This window comes from Chlamydotis macqueenii, chromosome 1 (assembly GCF_036417535.1).
Source record: "Chlamydotis macqueenii isolate bChlMac1 chromosome 1, bChlMac1.mat, whole genome shotgun sequence".
NCBI lineage: Eukaryota > Metazoa > Chordata > Aves > Otidiformes > Otididae > Chlamydotis > Chlamydotis macqueenii.
Window position 1 is genome coordinate 168,596,956 of NC_141556.1, and position 27,001 is coordinate 168,623,956.

The following is a 27,001-nucleotide window of genomic DNA, read 5'->3' on the forward strand; positions in this document are numbered from 1 at the left end:
CTCCAGCTTGGTTTTTGTTTTTTTTTTGTTTTGTTTTTTGTTTTATTTGGTTCGTTTGGTTTTTTTTTTCTGAAAATGTTTGTCAGGCAACACCAAATGAGAATGACTGAGTTAACTACATTTGCTATCCTTTTCCTAATAAATAAATCATATTTGCATTCAATTATGTATGCTTTGCACAGGGAATCGGTGTGATGTGCAAATGTCAACTGTTTATTTTCTGCCCGCAGTCTTCCATCAGGAAGCTTACAGGTGTGGCCCTCAATTTACAAACAAATAGATCATTGTTTTTTCTGTGATGAATTGAAGCAATCAGAATATTTTTTTGCAACAGCTTGATATGGAAAGTTAGAGACTCAACAAAAGTTTGAACTGAACCTTTTTTTTTTGGTTAGTCAAATGCAAAAGTGAATACTCTGCCTAGCACAGTATATATTTGTTTGATATTTTTATACTAAATTCAATTTATTTTAGTTCATCATTTTCAAGCAGGACAATTCCCAGTAAGTTGCTGCAAGTCTATCACACTAGGGTTTTTCAATGGTTTTTTTTTTAGAAAAGACTGCCGTTTCTTCCATGAAGTTTTTCTGTTTTCAACATAGTCTGTACTTCCTCTTACTTTCAATATAACTTAGCGTGCAATCTAATATCAATCAAAAGTCTACCACTTCCACGAGGCAAGGTCAGAGAAATCAGATGAAATTTATGAGTATAAGATTGGAAAGAAAGGGTAGAGGAAAAGATGGAGCAGTGGGAACAAATAAGTGCATGGGAAGATGAGAAAATCCTAAGATCACTTCTGCCACAGACGAGGAGGAGAGAAGGAGCACATATAAGAAGGCAAGTGAGAAGATAAGGATTTTGAGCCTGCTGTAAGGGAGGCAACTGAGGCTTTCTGATGCCAAGATTCATCATTCTTCCCTTTCCCTTTTTTTTTTTTTTGACAAGGGCTATCTCATGCTTCTCCCTAAACACACGTTTCATGTCTTACATAGTACTGATAAAATACTACTAGTACTATTAGTTAGTTCCTAAAATAAAGGCCAAGTATGTTAAATTCATGCTCTGCTACACAAATTAGCATTGAAAAATGCCAAAACAGCTACATTACAATTCTCACCAATCAGATAATACCAACCATGAAGAATGGTTGGTACTACCTCTCTAGTACCTAAGTCCCATCCCTTAATTCAGATACTTAAAAAAAAAAAGTATCTCTACACTTTGAGTTTCCTTTGTAACTCAGGGAATGAGATAGGCGTTTTGTGACTGGGCCAACCTAAAATGAAAGCAGGTCACTGTGTGCCTTGTATTCAGCTCATCTGAAGGCTTAAGAAACCAGTGTAGAACTGACCAGCCTTCCAAATATTAATAACATGTAGTTTCCCTAAAAACAACATGAGAAATATAAGAATTTATAAACATGGGTTACAAATTAATCTTCATATACAGATATAAATAAACAGAAATTGATTTATTTCCATTAGTAGAAGTTAGTTAAATAAAATATGTATGGACCAGTTTAAGCCTCCATGTTTAAGAATACTGATGTCTTATGAGAAAAAATTTGGACTGGAAGCAGTACAGCCTTCATTTTAAAAGGCCAGTTATGCAGCCACATATTATAGAGCTGATCATTGCCACTGATGTACTTTGCTCTTGAACTGTAAGTCTAGGCAGCAAAAATCCCAGGGGCATGATTAGAAAGATTATATAAAAGATCCTAACATTTTTAGATTTTTGCGACTTTAAAAGTGTTCTTTACAATGCAAGAAAGGTAAAAAAGCATGGCAAAATCATTCCTACATGGAAAGCAGTGAGAAATTGCATAAATCTTTCTGTCCCTTAAGAATATTTTGTTTAAATTTTAAAAATCACTTAGGTCTATGAAAAGCCAGTATTTGCAAAGGCTGATGGATTTTGTGTTTCTTAACACTTTAATAAAATATTATGCAGTATAAGTGCCTTATTATGTATATTATTTATTGATTTAGGTGCATTTTCTTCCTTTGAATCCTTACTAAACAGAGCTGTTGTTTTCTGAATTGATTTTGCTGTCTCAGCCACATTGAGGCACAGACGCTTTTTTGGCTTCCATCTGAATGGACAATTTCCTAGTTAGACACACTGGATTTGGAGTTGGGTCAATAAAAGCTTTACTTGGTCCTTTCTCTTTCCTCACACAGCTCACAAAAGAGAACTAAATTCCATTCATCCCTTCACTGGCCACTGTGGAATCTTTAGCAATGCAATTCTGGCTGGGATGAGGAAACATGGCAAGAAATTGGAAGAAACACAAATAAGAATTCTTTATTTCCCATGCTCACTGCCCTGAAGATCTGTTGCCACTGGGGATGCATGTGAATTTCCTGCACTTTAACTATTTGTCTCTGACATTGAATTGCTTTGGAAGTATAACATGTTACATATCAAAAGACGATTTAGCTTAATCCTGCTGGATCTGATGTGGCTAACTGTAAGTTATTCACAAAAAAAAAAAAAAAAGACCATTTTGAGTGGTTCTTGGCAATATGAGCATAAAGGATCATTGAACAGGTTTCATGCAAAGTACTTTTTAACTTTTGAATAACGTAAACTTAACCATGGTTTAATAAAGTGTTTTCACTCTACTCTGTGGACAGATGGAAATTTCTCTTCAAAGATTCTGGAGTACTACATGGTTGTTGCAAGAATGTAGTCAATGTGTGAAAATGTATTCAGTCTTTTTTTTTTTTTGCTTGCTTTTTAATGTTACATACTCCTGTTATAGCTAGCCCATTCACAGTAAAAACTACTAAGATAAGAAGACATGATCAATTTAAATTTTAAGCATTTCCAAAATAATTTCTAATGTCTTCAATTTCAAGCTTCTCCACCAGCCTGTGTACATGAATATATATTTTTATATATATGTATATAAATATAAATAGTCCTCCCAATCTTTAAGACTTTTTTCCTTCCTTCATTTCTGTGTTGATGCCTGATGCACATCAACAGGAGACACTAAAACAAACAGTTCCTAGCATAGAAATCAGTTTCCTGTAAGTTTAAGCATAGCCATAATTTCACCTTAAGGGCTCACATGTGCACGTGTGAGGCATGTAGATGTGTAAGAGCACATATATAAAATCCTTTTAGGCGTAAATGCAGGGTTCATCTAAGGCCAGACTGCTGTGTTCGTATGTGACACAGTAAAGTAGTTCAGTGATACCACTGGTAGGAAAAAGCATGAACAAAACCCAGTAACATTTCCTGAATCCTGACAGTAAATCAGGAAAGCAAGATTTCTGTACATGGTTTCTATATGCAGTTACACTAGAGAACAGTGTGGCTCATAGTGCAATCGAATTATTCTGACCTACTTGTCCTTAATGACTCATTGACTATTTACAGCAGGGTTGAGTAGAGACAGTCTACTCATGCTCTTTGACCACAAGACCTGAAACTTACTTAATTCCACAGAGAAGTAGTGCAAATACGAAGTGCTGCACAATTGTCATATAATTTCAGCTTCAAAATGAGCATATGCAAAGCCAACCCAGGTGTCATTTGTAGAACTAAAAAGCAGTCCAAAAAAAAATAATAATAATTTTTAAATTATGTCCCTTTAAATATAAATAATACGCTTTGAAATTTGCTATAGGATTCCATAAGTAAATATGCAGACAGTTCATTCACTGAAAAACTTTATCCATTTGCAACATCCTAACTTACATCTCTAATCCCCTGATTAGGAAAGACACAAACAACAGGGATCATTTTAAAGCTGACATTTTAAATATTTTCTTTCAGCACCTTTGATATGAACACTCTTTCAGTGGGATTTTCAACCCGTTAGATAGATCACCAAATGATGTCTGCTTCACAGCAGTTCTGATGAGTGAAGGCTATTTAATATGTAACTTGTTAAACGATGTATAGAGTCTTAATTTTTACTTCCTCTTCTTTTTCACCTTTTTATGTCTCGTGGTTCTGTTAGTGAGGGGGGGCCTAAGGTGGTAGCTTCTGTAGGAAACTGCTAGAAGTCGCTCCCCTTTGTTCAGGGGACTCGGCCGGGCCTAGGGCGGACCCACTGCTGGCCAAGGCCGAGCCGATTGGTAGCAGAATGTCTCGTGATAACGCCTCTGCGATAACGTATTTAAGAATGGGAAAACAGAAAAAAAGAGGAGAGAGGAGGAGAAGATGTGAAGCAGCTGAGCGGGGGGCAGAGAGGGGGAGGCGCGAGCCTCATGGGCCTTGCAGGCCTCACCCTCTGGCCTCCCGCCGGGCAGCCGACTGGGCCCAACTCGGCCCGGCCCGGCTGCAAGAAGTGGAAAGGAGATGAGAAGTGAATAAGATGTAAAAAAGATCCTGAGAGACATCTACCAGCCTGTTGTGAGGAACGGCTGCAGATGCCAAGGTCAGTTCAGAAGGAGGGGGAGGAGTAATGTGGCTCCTGGCCAAGATTCCCCTGCAGCCTGTGGTGACGACCATGGTGGAGCAGGTTGTCCCCCTGCAGCCCATGGAGGTCCACGGAGGAGCAGAGATCCACTTGGAGCCTGTGAAGGACCCCATACCGGGGGAGGTGGATGCCTGAAGGCAGCTGTGGCCCGTGGAGGGCCCGCTGGGACAGCTGTTCTAGAGGGACTGCACCCGTGGAAGAGATGACCCACGCCGGAGCAGTTCCATGAAGGACTGTGGCCCGTGGGAGGGACCCCACGCTGGAGCAGGGGAGGAATGTGAGGAGTTCTTCCCCTGACCATGAAGCAGCGGCGTAAAACAACATATGATGAACTGACTGCAACCCCCATTCCCTCTTCCCCCCTGTGCCGCTCGGGGGGGGAAGGTAGTAGAGATAATGTTAAGCTTGGGAAGAGGGAGGGGTGGATGGAGGTTATCTTGTTCCCTGTCTCATTACCCTGCTGTTTGTAGTAATAAATGAATAGTTTTCCCCAAGTCGAGTCTGTTTTGCCCGTGACGGTAACTTTAAGGATTTCTCCCTGTCCTTATCTCAAACCTCGAGCCGTTTTTCCTTATATTTTCTCTCCCTGTTCTCTCGGAGTGTGGGGGGAGTGAGAGAGAGACTGCGTAGTCTGGTCCGATCGGGGCTGAACTACGACATTATGACAAAATAAACACTTTGAATAAGAATAGAACTTTGAGATGTTACTGCAAGGCTATGTTCCGCTCCAGAGCTTAAACTCTTAGTTTGCTAAGAATTTTTTGCAGCACCATCATTTGATTTTAATTAGGAGACAGAGGATAATCCTGAATTTGAAAGGAGGAGGCAGAAGGAGGGAGGAACAGAAAGTACTGTTGTTTTGGGGTTTATGGTGAATTTTTTAATTTTTTCTTCATGCCATCCTGCTCAGTAGTTTTGCCTTCCATTCACACATCCTTCGCTTTCTGTCTGCAACTAACAAAATTACAAACTTTCTTCTTTTTTTGAGGGAAGGGAGGGTGAGGTAAGGAATGAAAATAAATATTCAGATTCTTACATAAGTAAATTGCTGGAAAGTGGAGATTTAAGAACCTTTAAAATGTGAGAAGGCCTATTGGTTAATATGTGCATACTAGTTCAATTTTTTTTTTTTTTATTTTATACCTATCGCAGAAGAAACCCATACATACTGGAAGAAAAAATGATTCCAAGGCTTTCCTCATCATAAGAAAGGAGTGAGTAAGAAGAACAGCAGGACCTGCAGGACCAGTGAATTTTGTGTATAGACATTATTGGTTTTCTATGGCCTGGGAGACAGCTTTTTCAAAGGTAGAGGGGATCATGCTGAAGGGAGAAAGCGCAGGAATCAGAAATTCCTGTGAAAATTGCCAGACATTCTCCAGCCAACCATCTTCTTTATGAAGATTTATGAGAGATGTGAATGAACTGGAAGATTTTATTTTTACATTAATAATACAATGAGGGAAGGGGAAGAGAAAGTCTTGACAAAATGGAGTAAAAATACTTTATAAAAATACTAAGCAGGTGTAGAAAAAAATTTACTAAGTATTTGTTCCAAGCAACTAGGATCAAATTTGAACATAGATAAAGTTTTCACTATTACAGATACAGGTAGTATCAAGATTAATATATTCTTCATACCCCATGTCTTGACTGAAGACCATATTCCAACAAAAACGGTGTGATGTAAATATTTTCTAGACAACAGAATCACACAAAAAAAAAAAAATTATATCTTATAATGCACAACCAGGATGTAGTAAGAACCTACTACAGCTGGAAAAGAAAAAATTACCCTGAAGTAAGAGATGATGGGCAGATTATGTTGAAGTTATGATGCAAAGAGAAATGAAAGCAAATCTATTATTAAGAACTTGCATTTTCGTAACAAAATTCTTGAAAAATTAAGGGAATCGGTGAAAGTTGCATGGATTTGTAAAGATTAAAAGCCTCTCTGAAAAAAAAAAGAAGCTTGGAACTACTTTAAATCACGGATGTAAATCCAATGTATGTACTACAAGTAAAATAAAAATTATTGAGAGGAAAAGACCCAAGACCTAACTAAATAGCTAACTGCCTCATGCTGAGAATCATGTAGTACTCAATTAAAGAGTGAATAAACTCTTCTGTGTGATATTTCACTGCAGCTGTTGAGATGTGGGTAAATGCTATATTGCTCAGATTAGAAATCCATTTACCCATTTCTGACCTTGATCACATCAGCTCAAAAAAAGGATTTTCAGTTGTAAGCTGGGAGTCTACAAGGAGCGGCAAGAACAGACTAACTGAATGGAAAGCCATGTCTTGAAGGTCAGAATATGTAGGAGAAAAGTGAGACTTGCCGACTCTCAAGCTGAGCTGGACCTTGCAAAGGAAATTAAAACAAAAAATAAAAGATTTTTAGCAACAAAAATAAAAAGAGAACAAAGAAAGAGGAAGTCATGTGGTAATTCAGCAAGTATAGGGGCAAAGATTACAGTCAGTTTACATATAGCCAGAAAAAAAACCCTTTGACACAGTTTTCGGTAACTACAATGATGTAGTACGTGGAGGCGAAGTCAAGGGGTTAAAGGGAATAAGAGAATGGAAATTGCCATAACTGAGGAGGAAGCACCATTAAAGAGCTTAATGCACTCAGGTCAGTGGGCAAATAATCTCCAGTATTGAATTCTGGCTAATGTAATTACAAATCCAGAAACAAGACTCTTTTATGCATTTATCAAGTCAGCCCTATATGCTAAAGAATATACACTTCACAGATTTCTGAGATAGACATTTCAGTGCCGGAAGTATAAAGATATGAGCTCAAGAACTTGAAGAACAGAAAAATATTCAGCACAAGATACTGAAAAGTGGAAGCCAGTGAAAATCAGAAAGAGTACATGATATGACACCTTACTTGAAGGACTGAAAAAAGGGGCAGACCACAAATACTACCAGATACTGTCAAAACCCAAGCAAACTCTACTCATGCAGGAACCTTCTTCAGTCAGAAGACTCTAGTTCAGTTAGAAACAAAATAGTCTAGAGGACATACAGCGTGTTCAGTCAGCACAAGTCTGAAGCTCTTAAGCAAAGGGTGTTACTTCTGTGAAGCTCTAGTCATGCTTGGTGAGAAGACACATCTTCACTAAGTGCAATGGGATGAACTAGCTGAATAGTGATGGTTCAGGAGAGATCAGGTGGATTAACAGTGATTTTCTCATGCTAATATTGCTCTTTTACTGGCAGACAAAACAATAGATGATGATACTAAAACTCCTCATTGAACTACAGTAATTACAGAACATCTTTAGAGATGTAACTACCAGTACATATGCATATTCCTGCATGCCTACATCAAATGCAAAATAATGCAATTTTTCATAAGCAGCAAGTATTTAACTTTAAGAGTAAATCAAGTTGCAGTGTAACTGGAGACGGATAACTGTGGACATACACATTTCTCTGCACAGCTATAAATTGTTAGACTATTGTTATTGGCTCATCTGACTAAAATTTCAGTTAAATTTGGGCAAAGTTATTTAATCTACCATGTGTTTTCTTTCCTGAACTGCAAGATGAGGTTTAATCTTAATCAGCCCAAAATTCACTCTTTTCTTTCAGGGCTGTCCAAGATGTTTCACATCAAGTTCAGAGGACAACCTTACTAGTGGCTCGAAGAATTTCAGGTATTACACAGGGCCAAAGTCATCTATATGTAGTTACACTTCAGAAGAAAAGGAAACAACTGAAACAACATGTAAGACTTTCTTTCCACTTATAATTTGTATGGTTTTATTTTAAGATGATGGGACCAAATACAGAACTTCACTTTTCCAAAGACGATCTTGACCTTTTTAGTGGAAACACCGGAAAAATTAAAAAATGAAAAAAAAAAAAAAAAAAAAAAAAAACCCCATCTCTCTGGCTGAGAGGAAGAAAAAGGTTTCTCTAGTGACAAATTTAAATTGAAGAGGAAATTGCATCCAAAGCATTAAAATGGAGAAAGCCAGCTTGATTGTATCTGGACCTATATAAAGTAGTTTAAGCACCAAAGGAGAGGAAAAAGGAATGTCTCTAAGGACCAGGAGAAAACATCCAAAAAAGGAACAAGAGGAAAAAAAAAAAAAAAGAAACACAATGTAACCCTTAAATAAGTACAAAGTTTCTATATTTTCTTTTAGAAAGCTATATTATTCATCTATCTGTGTTTGCAGAGTACATGCAACTTGTTTTCAAGATACAATACAGCAAATAAGTAAATGTCACATATCTTGCAGTGCCGTTTTAGGGATCTAAAGTGTCTAATCCCAATCAAGACCTTTTTTTTTTTTATAACCACTGTAAGTAAAAATGCACCTCTAGACAAAATTCTTCATGTGAGTATTTAACTAGTTCAGATGATCTGACTTTTGAACACATTCATTTCTGTCTATAATGTAAGTCTAGCCTAACTTGCTTAAACATGTGCATCAAACTTTTAGTGGCCTAAAATTGGAACAGATTAAATCCATCTGACCAAATAAACAACTGAATTAAAGGAATAAATTTCTTATCAAAACCTAAATGTGCTGATAAAACAAATGGAAGAAGCAGCTAAAGATCAGTTTACTAACCAGGAGCAAATGGAAGTCAGAAGCTTTCAAGGAAACACTAATGGAGATTACATAAGACAATCATCTAGCCCCCTCCTCCCTATCCCAACACAAGGCCTGGGCAGCCTGAAATCATAAATGATAATAAAATAATTAATTGATTTATTCTACATCTATTAAATTCCAGGTGTGTGTGACTGCAAAAGTGAAGTTCTTTTCATATGCTGTTAGAATGTCTCACTTCAGGAGTTTATACAGAAAAGACAGTATGGAACAAGGTCAAACCAAGTTGGTTTATTCCCATTGCCCTGGCCTTAAAGGCCCTCCTGCATGTGTTTTACTCTCAGACTCCTCCAAACATTCAAATGAAATATCCCTGAGCATGAAACATCTACTCTCATTTTCATCCTGTAATATACATTTCCCAAGTTCCAGCAAAGCTGTCACATTATATCAGATAGTTTAAACTAAAATCAACACCCCCTCCTCTTTCTCCCCCTGCTAAAGATCATGTTATAGTGCCATGGGGCAGCCCAGAGGGGCTACTGCACCAAGGGCTATGTTGTGTGCCCATGGCATATCTGCTCTGCAGAGATTTAGTCTTAAACAGCCTAGGTATATGCAGTCTGCACCCCACTGGGGCCAGGGATCATTCCCTAGAGTAGATACATTTAGCAGTGTAGAAAAAAAGCTTGTATCTTTCTTATGCAGCTGCAAAGTGAGATATTTGGAACATTAAACAAAAATAGATCTATGCAGGATCAATAAGAGTGTCCATTTGGATAGCAGACAAGGGCAAAGATCTTTATAATTCCTGACTTTGCTGCACATTTATTTCTTTCACAGATCACTAGAGAACGAGGAGGCTGGCCCGTTTAATCCACATTTCATACTCTGGTTGTCGGCAAGTTTATGGTCTTTTTGGAAACGTTTCCACTTCTTCTGTTTCATGTCTCCTCATGCTATGCCCTCCTCATTCCATATCATTGTTTATTCACTTTTTCTAATTTAAGCTGAATGAAAAGCAGGACTTAGAGAAGATCTGTTGCAGTCTGTCACACTCGAGAAGTTGAATAGCAAACGCTAAGAAATAAAAATATGTTTGGTAGTGCTTCAGTACTTATAAATGGTCATCAATGATTAAACAAGTTATTAAGTGTCTCTTAGTAAAGAAAATTAATTTTACACTTATACATTTAATGACTATTTAGATTATAGAAATCTGATTATACGCTTTAAAAGCTTGATGTAATTCTAGCTGATGTACAAAGATACTGAAAAAAATATTAACCAAAAAGCTACAATCAGAATATCAGCATGCATTTAGGACCAATTCCATGGAGGGAGCACAATTACAGTGATCCAAAACCAGCAAGGAACAACCTTCATATTCAAGTCCTTTAAGATTTAAAGAATGTGTCTGTGTTACTAGAGGTTTGTAAGAAACTGTGCAAACACTAAGCATTGTGTCTTACTACTTTGAGCTAGCCACATATTAAATTACTACAGACCTCTTTCTAATTTTCAGTCAGTGCAAGTGCCCTGTTCTTTCAAAGCCATTTGAAAGTTTGTATCAATAAGACTGCATATTCTACATTTCCATTTTGAGCTTTCACTTTTTCACAAATAGGGACTCTCATGCCAATACTGTACACTTTTTCCATGCCCTACATTGAAATCGAGATGTTTAGGATGAATGGTAATGCAGTAAAGCTGAAGAAAATAAAGGGATTGTCTTTATTATGCAGCATCTTGTTTTCCTCCAGCAATTCAAAAATGGATTCTAAATGAGAGCTCAACACTTTTGGAGCTCGCTTTTGTCACTAAGCCAATTTCTGTGCATCTTGAGAGGAAGAGAAATATTTTAGAAAAAAAAAAAATTACGTTATGAATAAAAGACTTGGCCATTTTTAATGGCTGTTATCCTAAAGGAGACATGATTATTTTCTCAAGACCAAGCAATACACAAACAGTCATTTTCCTTCAAACAGAACAACTTTGTTACTTCTGTACTGTATCTTCCTCTTTCAAGCACACAACACATGTACAGTAGAAAATGTTTACCATTTAAATGGAAAATAAGTCATAAGCAGTGGCATTAGTTTCATTTTGTGTGAAGAGTGATAGCTTTACTGTAGCTATTAAAGTACATGAACGCATACATGGTTTACATATTCATTGCAAGATATATACAAAATAATAAAACAATATGGAAAGTATACAGTAAAAAAAAAATTAGTTCTCTCTTTGTTAAACTCAGTAGTTATTCATATGCCTCAAATTACTTGCCACTTAGGGTACTGTCTGCATATCCACGTACTGTTGCACTGCAAAAATCAAGTTCTTTATTTCTGTATATATATATGTGCTAAATGTGTTCCTTTATAACTCAACATATCATTTTAGATACTGCTACTACTACAGCTACCAATCCTTCTTTTTTTTTCTTTTTTTTTTTTTTTTATGTTGTCGTTAGTGTTCTTCCATAAACATATCCTTCACTTAATATTCAGGTACAAAGTAAAACTGCCATTGATATCATTAAGTATTTTTCTTTCTTAGTGGACTTAAAGAGAAGAAAGAAAATAACTCCGGTTATTGAGGATTTATTTTTAACACTAACTGGAAACATATGAAAAAAAACAGGAAAAAATAAAAGCAGATTTCTTCTTTTAAAAATGTCTTTTTAGTTGCATTCATTAAGAATATATCTACTGATTACCAAAATATGCTCAAGATGACATCTTAATGGCATACGAAGAATTTCTCACTCCAGCTCCTTAATAAAAACAATTTAAATCTGTAGATTAATGGATTACCCCTTCATGGACAAGATAAAAAATATAATTTGGCATAATATGTTGATTCAGTAATGTCAGAATATATTTTTTTTGTTCATTTGGAATTAAGAATTGCATAACTTTGACCACTTGGGTATCAATAATGACAGGATTCAGCTCACAGACTACGCCATCTAAATTTAGAAGCTTGATTCAGATATTGTGATATGGGTGTTTAATGACAGTTGAGATGATCTATGTTATCCAAGGCATTAAAGTGAGGCAGCCTCATATGACACAGGAAATGTCAAACTTCTCAATCAGGATAATCATATCTAGTGGGCCTAGTGAGTAAATTCAATGACATGTAGAGAGCTATCTAGCTTGGTGAATTTAAGTTTCCATTTTATGAAGATATGCTGTTGTCTTGACTCCATTGGCTAATTTATTTAATGATCTGTTGACTAGATCTCCATTGACTATAATGAGAGCTTAGACATAATGAAATATAGATGTCTCAATCTGCAAGCTGAATCCCATCTATGGAGCAGGATCCACTTGTCTAAACATAAACCTCTAGAGCTAAATTCATTTGCCTGAATTTAGTTGTCAGGAAACATAAAAGTCTATCGCTAATTTTTATCCCAAGACATCTTAAATTACACTGGACATTTAAGTTTAGGCAACTGGATCCTGTCCTTAGTTAATTTTAATTTGCCTTTATTCTTTGTTATTTGATTTTTAATTATTTTAATAATTATAATATAGTTTATATGAAAATATCAATACCAGAACCATGTATTTTAACTGTGTCATAATTTTTCCTACAGCCCTTATTTAACCATACTTGTAATGTAAGTTTATAAATTAAGGTATAAGATATGAGGGCTGGGACTCTTACCTACCTTACATTTTTTCACTCTAAAAACAAATATCTGAGCTCTTCACTCAATGTTCTATTTACCAACAGTGGACAAAAATATTTTATTTATTTTACGATTCATCTGATCAATAGCTGTGTACTTTAGGATGAGATCAATCACTTCCTAAAATATTTTTCTCCATTGACTAAAGACTTCTACATCTTTCCACAAATCAGATGTAGATGTTTACATTTGGCTTCATCAGTCCTTCTCCGGCTTGCTAGTCATTGAAAAATCTACTACTGACTTCTGCATTTATCCAGCCTCCGGGAAGAGGAAGAAGGTCTTTAAGAAGTGGTCAAGAATAAGCAGAAAGAAATGTTGATTGGACACATTGAAGATCAGAAGCGATTTTTTTTTTTTTTCAAAACACAACCACACTAGAAAATCTAAAAAAGAAAAAAAAAAAACCAAACACCACCCCAAAATAGCAAATCCTCTGGTCTTTCTCAATACTTGAGCAATGGCTGACAAAATCCTACTCCCTGTCAACTGCTCATATAAATTCAGTCCTTGTCCAGTATTCAGTGAAGAAAGAATGTAAAGCTCATTCTCTAAAAAAAAAAAACCTTTCCTGTCCCTGAGAAAATGAGTTTGTTAATAATATCAGTTCTTTTTTTTTTATTAGTGTGCTTGTTGAGACAGCCATATTTGAGTCTGACTAAATGTCATCTTGGTTTAAACTGTTAAAGAAAACATTTTCCCAAACATCTAATTTTGCCAGTAAATAGGCAGACTCTGTTAGAAATAAGGATGAAGCAAATATGTTCTTTTACAACTCTAAATCTCATCTTTGTGAACAGCAAAGAATTTCAGCATGACATTTACAAAAAAGTAACACATAAAAATTCACATACACAATCAGTAATTTTGCAGGCCTTCTTTGCAAACTGCAATAACATTGCTTGTAATGTTTTCGGACCTCACAGCAGTGTCTTTGCAGTTCCCTGAGTAAAAGATATATTTACTTACACGTTTCTGCTCTGGTGTCCACAACTAATTTCAAGACAAGGTCAATGCTCCTTTGCTATACCTTGAAACCTTATAGGAGGGAACCCTTGCTGAGTAATTCCAACACAGAACACATTAGTTCCAGTCATCGATCAAAGAATCTGTCAAATGAGTTGCTCTAGCCTCATTTCTTATTTTCCAGTGTGTGCAGTTTTGTCTTCAGTCCATCCCTGCTACCGCTGCTAAATAGACTGACGGCTTATTTTGGTGAAGGTTTCTATGTTTGTTTGTTTTGTTCCTGAAAGGAACAATAGAGGTAAATAAAAATGCGTAGTATAAATAGATTCAGATTTTAAATGTCTTAATCGACAGTTTCCAAGGCGCTTACAGGACATATTCTGATTTTTCTCATTAGAGAGACTTCAGGATAAAAATTGTGATACACGTCTGAATACACAGAGAAGAAATGCGGGAGGCTATATCACTGAATTTCTGGGCCAGTGTTCGACAGGAAGACTATAAAAAGGAATTTTTTTAGTTAGAGACATAGGATGGATATGAACAGGATGAAGAAAAAATTCAGCAAACTGCAAATAATGGAGGCTTTTAAATGAAACATGTTTACAGTTACAGTAATGTCCTTTTTCGATCTTTGATTGGCAGAGTAAATCTTTGCCTGTGACAGACGGAAAGTTACTCCTTGCTGATTGCTTCTCATCTGCCTTCAAGAAAACTATCTACAGTAACATCTGTTAATATCAGCAGAAAAACTTTTCCTATCATAATTATATCAAGTTAGGATGCAAGTGTGTTAAATCATTACATAAATTACTGATGTCTTGTTGAATGCACTGAGTTTCAGCCTTCACTTAGAGATAATTTGTGGGACAGATGCTTCACCTTTTCTAAAGCATTAATGCATCAAATATCCTCAAGAGGAAATATTTTTGAAAGCCTCAGAAGTGTAGATCAGTTTTTAATAAACTAATAAGCATTGCAATAGATTGATGTATTGTGTTTGATTCCAAGGAAATGAGTTTAAAAACATCATTTAGCATTACTTAAATCATTAAAGAAATTGTAACCTGCACCTTTTGAGTTTGATTTGGGCACCTCTAGAAAAACACCATTTCAGCAAATCAATCACAGTTAATAACTTTATTAACAAATGTTGCCATTTTTTATTCTTCCTGGACTTTTCACAATTACCTTATCATTTTCTTATAATTTCTTATAATTCAGCATATGCTTTCTACAAACAAATTTTGGGCCCATAAGTTATGAGAATAGTTCCTAATGGTCATTCAAGATTTGAATTGACTTAGATTAAGAATTCATGCTTCATTATTTGATTCTGTTATGTATCTGTGTGAAGCTAATGCTTGTAGAAAGGATTCTAATATAAATATACCTATAAATAAGTAAATAAATAAATAATCTTCCACATTTCACACTTTACAGCATATATGAATTCTCCTGTCTGTATGGAAAATTTCACTCCTACTGATTTTCAGCATCAAATTTCTGATGGCACCCACAGTGCAATGATATGATATGAGGCACGTTTCCATAGGCCAGAAAAAACAAAGAAGCTGGTTGGAAACCAGTTTTGTAGGAAAGAATTATGGTACTTCTATATCTCTAGTGGGCTAAAGCAAATCTTTGGAAGTGATCATCCCTGAAACCAGCAGGTTGAATTCAAAAAGTACTTTCTAAAACTGTTGCAGCTCAGATCCATTTTCAGTCAGCACGTTTGTCAAATCAGACTGCAGGGAGAAACCCAGCTGCAGTTACAAAAGGAAACAGTCATTAATATTTGCCTTATAATCTGTTTTTATTCCTATATTAATGTTAGTTAATTTAGAATGAGACTCCGAGGATGCTAAATGTCCCTGTGTGAGCCAAAAGTGGCGACTTGGATTGCAGGTTTGGCCACAGGCAGAGATTTTTGCTTTTTAAGTCATTCACAGCAGGGACATGCTGTTCTTGCAGCCAAGGGAAACTGCATATCTGAAAAATAATGAGCCCTAAGTATACTAGCCATTTGACCGCAAGTATATTAACATCATTTTTCGCACTACAACATGCTCTTTGGCTAAAACAATCTTAGTTCCCAAATGTCAGAGCTTGGAAACCAGGCATCAGTGGGTCAGGACTGACTCTAAAATAAAAATGTGGGGTTTGTTGCCATTGGGGATTTTATGCTCTTAAGAGCAACTTAAATTTACTTCAAGCAGATGAAGATCTCGCATGAAGTTGTACTGTGTTATCCTCAAACAGAAAATATTTGTCTTAACAGGAATGAATTGTCTTTCCTATATGAAAAATGTCTGTTTGTTCTTCTCTCTTCTCATGTTCTGCTAAAGCTGTGTTAACAAGCAGTTTCTTCACTGCTTAGCTCCTTCTCTCTGACTTGAACAGAGGGGTACACGTAGAAGCCATTGCCACGGACTTGACTGGGGCAACCAGATGGAAGTACCTGTATAAACAGGCGCACTCCGCCCCTTGACCTTTTGTCATGCCTCATTATGCTCCTGCGTGTCTTCTGTCGTGGAGAAGATTTTCTATTTGTCTCCTGCTGTGTGCTCTTGCAAATCATTATATTTTTCCCCCTGCTATTTGTATACATACAAAGGAAATCGGGTCTTGGTCTCCTGTAAATGAAAGCCATCCTGAGGTAGTATATACTAGGAGAAAGTGGGATACTGGCACAGCTTGAGTGCCAGAGCCGGTAGTCTATCTATATTCTGCATTGCTTTGATAAATATATACAAAACTGATTTTAAGATAGAGACTTATAAGCACTGCTGATGTTTCGATAAACAATCATGTGAAAAGACCTGTAATTTTTTTTATTTTAATATTAACATCAAATATCAACATCTTTGTCGGCGACATGGACAGTGGGATAGAGTGCACCCTCAGCAAGTTCGCCGACGACACCAAGTTGTGTGGTGCCGTCGACACGCTGGCAGGGAGGGATGCCATCCAGAGGGACCTTGACAGGCTGGAGAGGTGGGCCCGTGCCAACCTCATGAAGTTCAAGCAGGCCAAGTGCAAGGTCCTGCACCTGGGTCATGGCAATCCCAGGCACAAATACAGGCTGGGCGGGGAATGGATTGAGAGCAGCCCTGAGGAGAAGGACTTGGGAGTGCTGGTGGATGAGAAGCTTAACATGAGCAGGCAATGTGCCCTTGCGGCCCAGAAGGCCAACCGCATCCTGGGCTGCATCAAGAGGAGTGTGGCCAGCAGGTCGAGGGAGGTGATTCTCCCCCTCTACTCTGCCCTGGTGAGACCCCACCTGGAGTACTGTGTCCAGTTCTGGAGCCCCCAGCACAAGAAGGACATGGACCAGTTGGAGAAGGTCCAGAGGAGGGCCACGAAGATGATAAAAGGGCTGGAGCACCTCTCTTATGAGGACAGGCTGAGAGAGTTGGGGCTGTTCAGCCTGCAGAAGAGGAGGCTCCGGGGAGACCTGATAGCGGTCTTCCAGTACCTCAAGGGGGCCTACAAGAAAGATGGGGAGAGGCTGTTTAGTAGGGCCTGTTGCAATAGGATGAGAGGTAATGGTTTTAAAATAGAGGGGGGTAGATTTAGATTAGAAATTAGGAAAAATTTTTTTACGATGCGAGTTATAGAACACTGGAACAGGTTGCCCAGAAAGGTGGTGGAGGCCCCATCCCTGGAAATGTTCAAGGCCAGGCTGGATGAGGCTCTGAGCAACCTGATCTAGTCAGGGATGTCCCTGCTCCTTGCAGGGGGGTTGGACTAGATGACCTTTGAAGGTCCCTTCCAACCCTAACCATTCTATGATTCTATGATTCTATGATTAACCATTTATTTGCTGTTTAACCACCTCCAACTAAATGGTTGTAAAAAAAAAAGGTAGCACATCGTAATCTCTTAATTACAAATGCAGTTTAAATCTCTTTGAGATGTAGATAACCCCCAGATGGAGACTTCTCTGGGGAACACTAAACCTAAAATCTTAATAAACGTTCATTGTTACCTCTGGCAATTAACTGAAATATCTCAACAAATTGTAATTCTCTTAAGGATATCCATGTTTTAATGTCTGAGAACATATTGACTGAGAAAATTAACTGTTTAATATCTTTCTGAATATCTTATGCTGAAAAAAGCTGGATAGTGTTCAGTCCACAGACACAGTTACTTTTAAAAGTACATTTGAAAACTAGGATTTTTTTTTTAAAAGTACGTTTGAAAGCTAGGAAATCTCCTCTTGTTCCTTTCCTATCCTTAGTTCCACTACTGCCTTTCTTTTTCATAGGCACTCAATATTTAAAGACTGTATGTATATTCAGAAAGAAGGTAGCTTAATTTAGGAAGGATAGAAGCAATAACCTGTAAGTGGGAGCCTGAGTTAGAAACAGTGTAGATGAATAATCAGGGTGAGCAGAGACACAGATATGACTAAACTTAATTTAGAATTTTAGGCTTTCTCCAGCTCCTAGGTTTCTATAGTTCTATAGTAGGAAGTGTAATGTAACTTGCAAAATTCCCAAATAGTAGATTACCATGACATGCAGAAAAGAGGCAGGGAGGTGGTAGAGGAACAGTGGTAAAAGCTACATCCATTTAGTATAGTTGAGATAACAACGGCTACAGAATAAGGGGTAGAGGAACGAGGAATTGGGCTGTGAATACCCAATCTAGTTGGAGATGTCCCTGCTCCTTGCAGAGGGGTTGGACTAGAGGACCTTTAAAGGTCCCTTCCAACCCAAACTATTCTATGATTCTGTGATTCTGCTATATTTGAGATGGGGCTGTGGGACTGTGTCAAATTTATGAGGGATGTTTAGGGGAAGGGGAAGCAGGGAGGAACAAAGGTGGAATAAACAGAAAATAAGCCAGTCGTGTAAAATGAGGCCAGTCTGTACTCTGTGCCTGATCACCTCAGTCTTTCCTGTCTTTTTATTATATTTTAATTGTCTCTTTGTGTAATCTCCTTCTCTGTGTTACATGTGCAAGTGCTGCAAGGTTCGGTGCCAGGTACTGAGGGGACTGGCATGAGGGGACAGGGTACCAGGTCCTGGGGTCAGACTATGGGTGTGGCTGCCCCTGGCCTGTGGTGTCAACTACTGGAGCCAGTGGTGTCTCAATGTCAGCTACTGGAGCAATGGGGGTCTTTAACTCCAGCTACTGGTGCAGGAACCATGTATGTTCCCCAAAGCAGCTACTGGGGGGACTGGGATGAGTGAGGGGCTCAGTGACAGTCACTGGAGCGGGACCACAGGTCACAGCTTATGGTTGCAAGTGTCTGTATTTTCCCCAAACCAGGAATGTGTGGGGTGTCTGTGTGTATTCACTAGCAAACTCCAAGCTGGAACGGCCAGTGAATGTCAGACAGGCAGTGGGGCTGTGCTGGTGCTTGGAGGATCCACAAATGTGCGTGTGCTTGTGAACCTGGGGAGTGTGACACGTGTGATGTACTACTGACCTTCTGCCTCTGCCAACCCAAGAGGAGGAGAGGATGTGGCTGTTTGGGCTTGTGTCTGGTGTGCGTTCTCTACATGGGTGCTGTTGAAGGCAGAGCGTTTTCTGTGGCTGTCTGTGCAACCAGCCGTGACTCTGTGTGTCTCTGGAATACTCCTTAGTTTCTCTACTGGTTAAAGTTGAAAATGGGAAAGCAGCTGCTGCGTCCCTCAGCCTGGGCCCCACATGTACAAAGTGGGCTCCAGCAGCTAGAGAGGAGGGAGTCCTGGGTTGGAGCTGCTGGAGGCAGTGGGCACTTATACCTTAACAGTGACAATCTGTTAATTTACTCCAATTCTTCCACCAATATTCAAGATAGCTGTAGTTAAACCAGTGAATGGAGCTCAAGCATACACATAATTTTTCATATCTGATAATTTTGGGTAATTTTAAGTAGGGGAAATGCAAAGTATTGCACCTGGGAAGGAACATCTCCATTTACCAGTACAGGCTGGGGGTTAACAGGTTGGAAATAAGCTTTGTAGAAAATGTCCTGAAGTCCTGGTGGACACCAAGCTGATGTGAGCCCATGGTATGCCCTTGTGACACAGAAAGCCAACAGCTTCCTGGGCTATCTTACGAGTATTGCCAGCAGGTCAAGGGAGGTGATCTTTCCCCTCTACTCAGCACTGGTAAGGCCACATTTGAAGTACTGTATCCAGTTTTGGGCTCCCCAGTACAAGAGATGTGGACATATTGGTAAAGGTCCAAAGAAGGGTCATAGAGATGGTGGAGGACCTGGAGCATCTATCATATAAAAGAGCTTGAGAGAGATGGGACTGTTCAGCCTGGAAAAGAGAAGGCTCAGGAGGGAAATCTCATCAATGTGTACAAACAACTGGTGGGGATAGGTAAAGAAGATAGAGCCACACTCATCTCAGTGATATCCAGTGAGCTGACTGTCACTGTTTAAACCCAGCCAGCAACTAAGCACCACACAGCTGCTCACTGACTTCTCCTCCCATTCCATGGGATGGGGAGGAGAATTAAAAAAAAAAAAAAACCAAACTCATGGGTTGAGATAAAGATGGTTTAAAAGAACAGAAGATTAAGTAATAATAATAATAATAATAATAATAGTAATAATAATAGTTTATACAAAACAAGTGATGCATAGAGCAATTGCTCACCACCCACTGACCAATGCCCAGACCAACCCTGAGCAGTAATCCCCCCCAGGCCAAATCCCCCCCAAGTTTATATGCTGAGCATGATGTCATATGGTATGGAATATCCCTTTGACTAGTTTGGGTCAGCTGTCCTGGCTGTGCCCCCTCCTAGTTTCTTGTGCACCTCCAGCCTGCTTGCTGGCAGGGCATAAGAAGCTGAAAAGTCCTTGATTTAAGGTAAGCACTACTTGGCAACAACTACAACATCAGTGTGTTATCAACATTATTCTCATAGTAAATCCAAAACACAGCACTATACCAGCTATCAGGAAGAAAATTAACTCTATCCTAGCTGAAACCAGGACACTGACAAGGCAGCGGGCACAAATGGAAATATAAATATTTTTACTCTGATGGGGCTGAACATCGGCACAGGTCACCGAATGAGGCTGTGGAATCATCATGTTTGAAGGCACTTAAAATCCAACGGGACACAGCTCTGAGCAATCTACTCTACTGACCCTACTCTGAGGAGGGGTGTTGAGCTACATGTTCTCCAGAGGTCCCTTCCAACCTCAACAATTCCATAACTTTGTGCTTTTTTGATTTCTTGTACCATGTACAGTGGCCATTGGTAACTTCCCGAAACGGGGCAAATACTGAATTGCAATGGCAGGTAGTAGGTTAATTTCTTCATTTTCAGAAGGGTAGGTTGAACTTTTCATTTCCTCATCTGTTCAAGTTTGAATGCAGCTGGACTCGACAATCTGAAAGGGCCTGAGACATCACCCAGCAACCTTTATTTCCTCTTCCTTTGTGAATTCTTTTTTTTTGGGGAGATCAGTCTGTGTAGTGTATTGGAAGCACTACTGAAAACATACTAAACCATTTTTCTTCTAAATAGCATTTTTAACTTCTTTAATGGTAAATGTGAAGAGGAAGGTGTGAAGGAAGGGGCAACCCTTGTTTACAACACCCTTTAAACTATACAGAAAAGCAAATCAAACTCCTAATGGTTTAGTGGTTTTTTTGATGGATCATTAGCTTCATATAATAAATAATAAATAATAAATAATAAATGATAAACAATAAATAATAAATATTTTGAAAAAAATGGTTTTTACAAACAGTTTCTTCCTTCCAAATGCAGAATTTAACAGTGCTACAATGTTTTATAACTTCCACTCCATTCATATAGCTTGTCTTTAGCCTAGAAACAGAAGTCTTAATGATTTTGATTGCTTCTAGCACCTTCTATGAATTCAGAAGTGATGTTTCAGTGGTTTTGGACTAAAAGTCAGCATTTTCTGATGAACAACAGGCCCACATAGTTTGAAATAATGATGAGTGAATTCCATGCACACCCATACTATCAACAGATCATCAAGAAAGTAGTTAATTTTATGTGAATATAGTCGCGTTCCAGCTATGTCTGAATGGCTGGCAAATCAAGTGGATTAAATAACCAGGATACACCTCTCACTTTAACTTTTAAAACACATTTATAGTTACTTTAGATCATTTTTTTTCGTTCACAGAATAAGATGCCTACTCTCCTTCAATAGTATGAGAGACTTAATAATAACAACTGCTTACTAGAAATGAAATTAAACTATGCAATAAACATTACACAGAGAACAACTGCACCAAAACCATTTTAATAGATTATGAAAGGAAGTAATTTAAATGTGTAGTTAATTTGCAGGCGGAAAGATGCCTTCACATTGACAGAATTTCTGGCACTTCAACTTTTTTTTTGGCAGACCTTCAACTTTTCATTACACTGAGGAAGGAAGAGCTATCTTTTTCAGTTCTGTGTGGTTGCTACATTTATATACCCTAGGCTAAGGCCCTGCTTGAACTACTTCAGCAACACAAAAATCGTAAAAATTACCTTAAATAGACAGGTAAGTGTTCCTTCTGAAAGAGAAGATCTTCATAGGCCAGCTTAACTTTAAATGTTTTGGCCAAAATCTATGTTTTGCAAGCAGCTTCTTATAAAGGACTTAACAGATATTTTGTAATAACAGACTGCTTTGCTATCTGCATCTCTGGTCACAGGAGGCATCAGAGAGATGACTGCCATACACTCTATTCAGGAAGTTAGTAGCAGGCGAAATATCCTCTGAGGAACTGTAACTAGCCAGTGTCAGTTTGAACAGCCTTTAGTCTACTCTGAATTATAGAGGAATCCTTAACTATCTCTATAAATGAGGCAGCAGAAAGCAACTTGGAATTAACTTGGTTGTTTCTTTTCCTCTTTCTGCTTTGCAAATTGTTGTCAGATGTTGTTTTTTTTAAAAAAGGTTCATTGGCTGCAACTCTCTACAACTCCCTACTTTACTCTTTAGGTCAGTTTCAAAAAAAAAAAAACCACACACAGCGTATCTTCAGTTTTCCTTCCAGCTTTTTTTTTTTGTTTGTTTAAGCTTTATTTTAAGTTGTTTCTTGGAGAAGCTTCATAAAATGTAGCTTAAGAAAACAGTTAGCTGGAAAAGTACACGCTTCATCTGCCTCATTCTTCAGTGGCCTCCAGGTTGCAGGCCGACTTGCCCAGAATCTCAGATCTAGTCAACTCTAAAAATGTGAAGTGATTTGTTTAGCAGCAGGACTGTCTTTCTGTTGTAAGATAATAATATATTGCAATTTAGTAGAATTTGACTAAGAACAATGGAATGTAGTTTGAAAAATCTACAAATTAGCACCCATTCACCTAATTTGGGTACCGGAAGACAACATAGCTGCATCAGCATGATATTGAGCCTACATTAATTAGTGCTGTTGAGAGATATGATTATTAGTTCAACTATAAAACTGCATTAACATTGATTTATACCTTCCAAGATCTGAGCTTACATCTCCACATGACATTGTGCAAAACTGACGATGTATGCTAGTGCATCAACTGCCTAGAAACTTCACTGTGTTCTGCAGACATGGCCAGAGTAAATGTCAGGGACAATCTGTCATAGAATTATAGAATCATAGCATAGTTTCAGTTGGAAAGGAGCTTTAAAAGTCATCTAGTCCAACCCCCCTGCAAGGAGCAGTGACATCTTCAACTAGATCAGGTTGCCCAGAGCCCCATCCAACTTGGCCTTGAATGTTTCCAGGGATGGGGCATCTACCACCTCTCTGGGCAACCTGTTCCAGTGTTCCACCACCCTCACTGTACTTTATTTTTTTCCTTATATCAAGTCTAAATCTACCTCCTTCTAGTTTAAAACCATTACTCCTTGTCCTGGCACAACAGTTCCTGCTAAAGAGTATCTCCCCATCTTTCCTGTAGGCCCCCTTTAGGTACTGGAAGACCGCTATAAGGTCTCCCCAGAGCCTCCTCTTCTCCAGGCTGAACAGCCCCAACTCTCTCAGCCTGTCCTCATAGGAGAGCTGCTCCAGCCCTCTGATCATCTTTGTAGCCTTCCTCTGGACTTGCTCCAACACATCCATGTCCTTCTTATGTTGGAGGCTCCAGAGCTGGACTCTGGAGGGGGAGAGTCCCTCCCTCAAACTGCTGCCCATGCTTCTTTTGATGCAGCCCAGGATGTGTTTGGCTTTCTGGGCTGCAAGTGCACATTGCCAGCTCATGAAAAGCTTCTCGTCCAACAGTACCCCCAAGTCCTTCTCCTCATGGTTGCTTTCAATCCATTCTCTCCCCAGCCTGTATTTGTGCTTTGGATTGCCCCGACCCAAGTGCAGGACCTTGCACTTGGCCTTGCTGAACTTCATAAGGTTTGCACAGACCCACCTCTCCAGTCTGCCAAAGTCCCTCTGGATGGCATCCCTACCCTTCAGTATGTCGTCCTGCACCACACAGGTTGGTGTCATTGGCAAACTTGTTGCAGGTGCACTCATCCTAATGTCCATGTCGCTGACAAAGATGTTAAACAGTGCCAGTTCCAATATTGATCCCTGAGGAATGCCACTTGTCACCGGTCTCCACTTGGATGTACAGCTGTTGACTGCAATTCTTTGAATGCCACCATCCAGCCAATTCCTTATCCATCAAGTGGTCCACCCATCAAACCCATGCCTCTCCAGTTTAGAGACAAGGATGTTGTGCAAAACAGTGTGAAATTGACTTATACTTCTAAAAAATTACTCAAAGATTTGAAGGTAAAGCATAAATGCAACTAAAACTGAGAACAGAATAAATTCAAACATAAAAAGTCATATGCATGTTTATAGACAGATTATGCAGATGAGATTTATACAGCAGTTATACTAAAGAATTGAAAGGAAATAAATGAACAATATATAATTATCAAACATTGTATACATTTCTAAAATGCTTTCGTTGAGGAAAAATCCCATCTGTACAAAATAATTTTTGCCTGAAGGAAAAAGACCAATATATTTCCAGTTGAAATAAGAAATAATCTCTTTTTCTATCCCACAAGAAATGATTGATTTAGAAACATAAGTTAACCTTCTGAAACTTACCTTAAGCACTGAATTTACCCAGAACAATTAAACTTTTGTCCAATAAACTAAAAGCTCTCCGATTTTTGGTATATACAATTCTTACCCACATTTGAAAGGCAGAAAAAGTGCATGGTTGATGAAAATAGTTTTATAATTAAGTTTACTATTTGCACATATACTAGGAGAGGCTAAACTTTGGAAAATAATTTATGTGTTTCAAGAAGAAAAAGGGAAATGGAACATGGGTTTTAAAAAAAAAATCTTGACATCTGTGGCATGGCTCTGGTGTCTTCAAGCATGTGATGCAACTAACATTTTGAGTATGCATTCATAAGCAAAAGAGCAATTTAGAGCCCTTTTAAAGTGGTACATGGATGAATCCTAAGAAAGGGCGACATGTTAGTATGCATGCTCATAGCCTACCACAAACACAACAAGTTTGCCTTGGTAAAGCATTAAATTTTGTCTGCATAAAATTTTACCTTAGGCAAAACAGCACAAAATGCAATACTTGATCCACAAACCAGAAAAATGTTTTGTTTTGCTTTGGTTTTGTTTTTGGTTTGTATTTTTTTTTTCCAACCAGATTTATAAAGAAAGACAACATTCAACTTTGGGGCAATGCGAAGAATTTTTGTTTTATTAAATTAGAGAAAGACTGAATACCACCTGTGTAATTCTGTAATTATACCTGAAACAGCAGGAAAATCTGCTACTGCTCATTGAACCTTGCTACTGAGGGAACTTGAATAGATCATTCATTCTATGGTTTGGGAGAGTCATTTCAAATCTGTGTACCACATGTAAAATTAGTTCTGACCTTGTCAGCCCCAAGCATGTCCTTCAGATATGGATCATTAAATTCAATCCTTAACACTCCAGGGAAAAGATTCCATAATCTCTAACTAAAACTATATATTGGCTTTGATTTTCCAAATGGAACTATCGTTTATATCTTTGATACATGAAAGCTGTTACTGGTGTCTTCCTGAAGAAGGTAACTTCCTCAAGAAAAATGCTAATCAATCGGTCTAGTCCATGCCTAGTCTTTAGCTTCATGGCAGCTCATGCAACAAGATAAGCTTCAAAAAAGGCTGGTACAGTGGTACAGGTCACTCCTTGCATTCCCTCCTGCGCACCTAGATTTATCTCATGCTGCTGATGTGTAAAGAAGCTGAAGGGAGCGCTGGCCCAAGCCTTCTATCTTTTCCTTCTCTTTAACATATTAATACTGCTTATTCACACAGAGATAAGTAGGCCTCTCCAGGTTGCTGAATAAAATTTACCAAGAAGCAAATTTGAGCACTAGATGTCTAATTGTTCACAGTGTTTTTACTTAGCTCACTACTTTTCTTTTAGGATCATAACAAACAGCAATTCCCAAGACTGTAAAAAAGCTTTCCAACCCTCAGCAGTATGGATACAGATAAATGCATGATGTTTGTGCTTTAGAAAAAGGACTGGTCTCCGTTTACATCTATGGGAATGTAGGGAAAGTATCCATTCCGCCAGCTTTGGTCATGAAAAGTTAGCTTCTGGTTGAAGGTAGTTATCTGGGCTCTGAACACTGCCGAGAAACAGGTATTGCCAAAAGAGGAGTCTCCCAAGAGAGAGAGGCTCTACCACCCTGAGACAAGTACTTTAAATGCTCAGGGTAAACAACAGTCTGAAAGGGCCTGTCTCTCCTTATTAACTGTAAAGAGAAATTAGATTTGAGCAAGATGTCCAGTTTTCAGACAGATAAATTTATGTGGATCTTCCCAGAGGCTTTAAGGACATAAATTGACCCGAGGACATGTAAGCATCAAATACTTTAGTGCAATTTTAAAAATAAAGTATTATCCAAACAACTGGTGAAAAAGCTGCTCTTATGACCTCACTGACTGATGAGAGAAAACAAAGTCCAGAAGAAAACAGAATAAAACTTGTGTAGAAAAGAAGCAAATCTGTCTGCTTATAGCTTGCGCTCTGTTGCACAGTCCTGGTAGATTTTCTCCAGCTGGACATTCACCAGATCGACATGTTTGGGTTCCACCACACTGAGCCAAGATATTTTTACTTTTTTTTTTGTGAGAATATACTGCAACACTGGCAGTTGACCTCTTTGGCATATCTTCCTGTACAAATACACTTTACAGTCTGCTATAGGCATCTAAACCCAATTGCTCCAACCGTTCAAGCTTACATGTTCCAGAGCTCTAATGATATTTCTCATCCTCCCTCATTCGCACACACACAAACAGGATGTGAAAAAAACCTGAAATTGCAACCCCAAAACATGGGATTTTCAACAGTAACT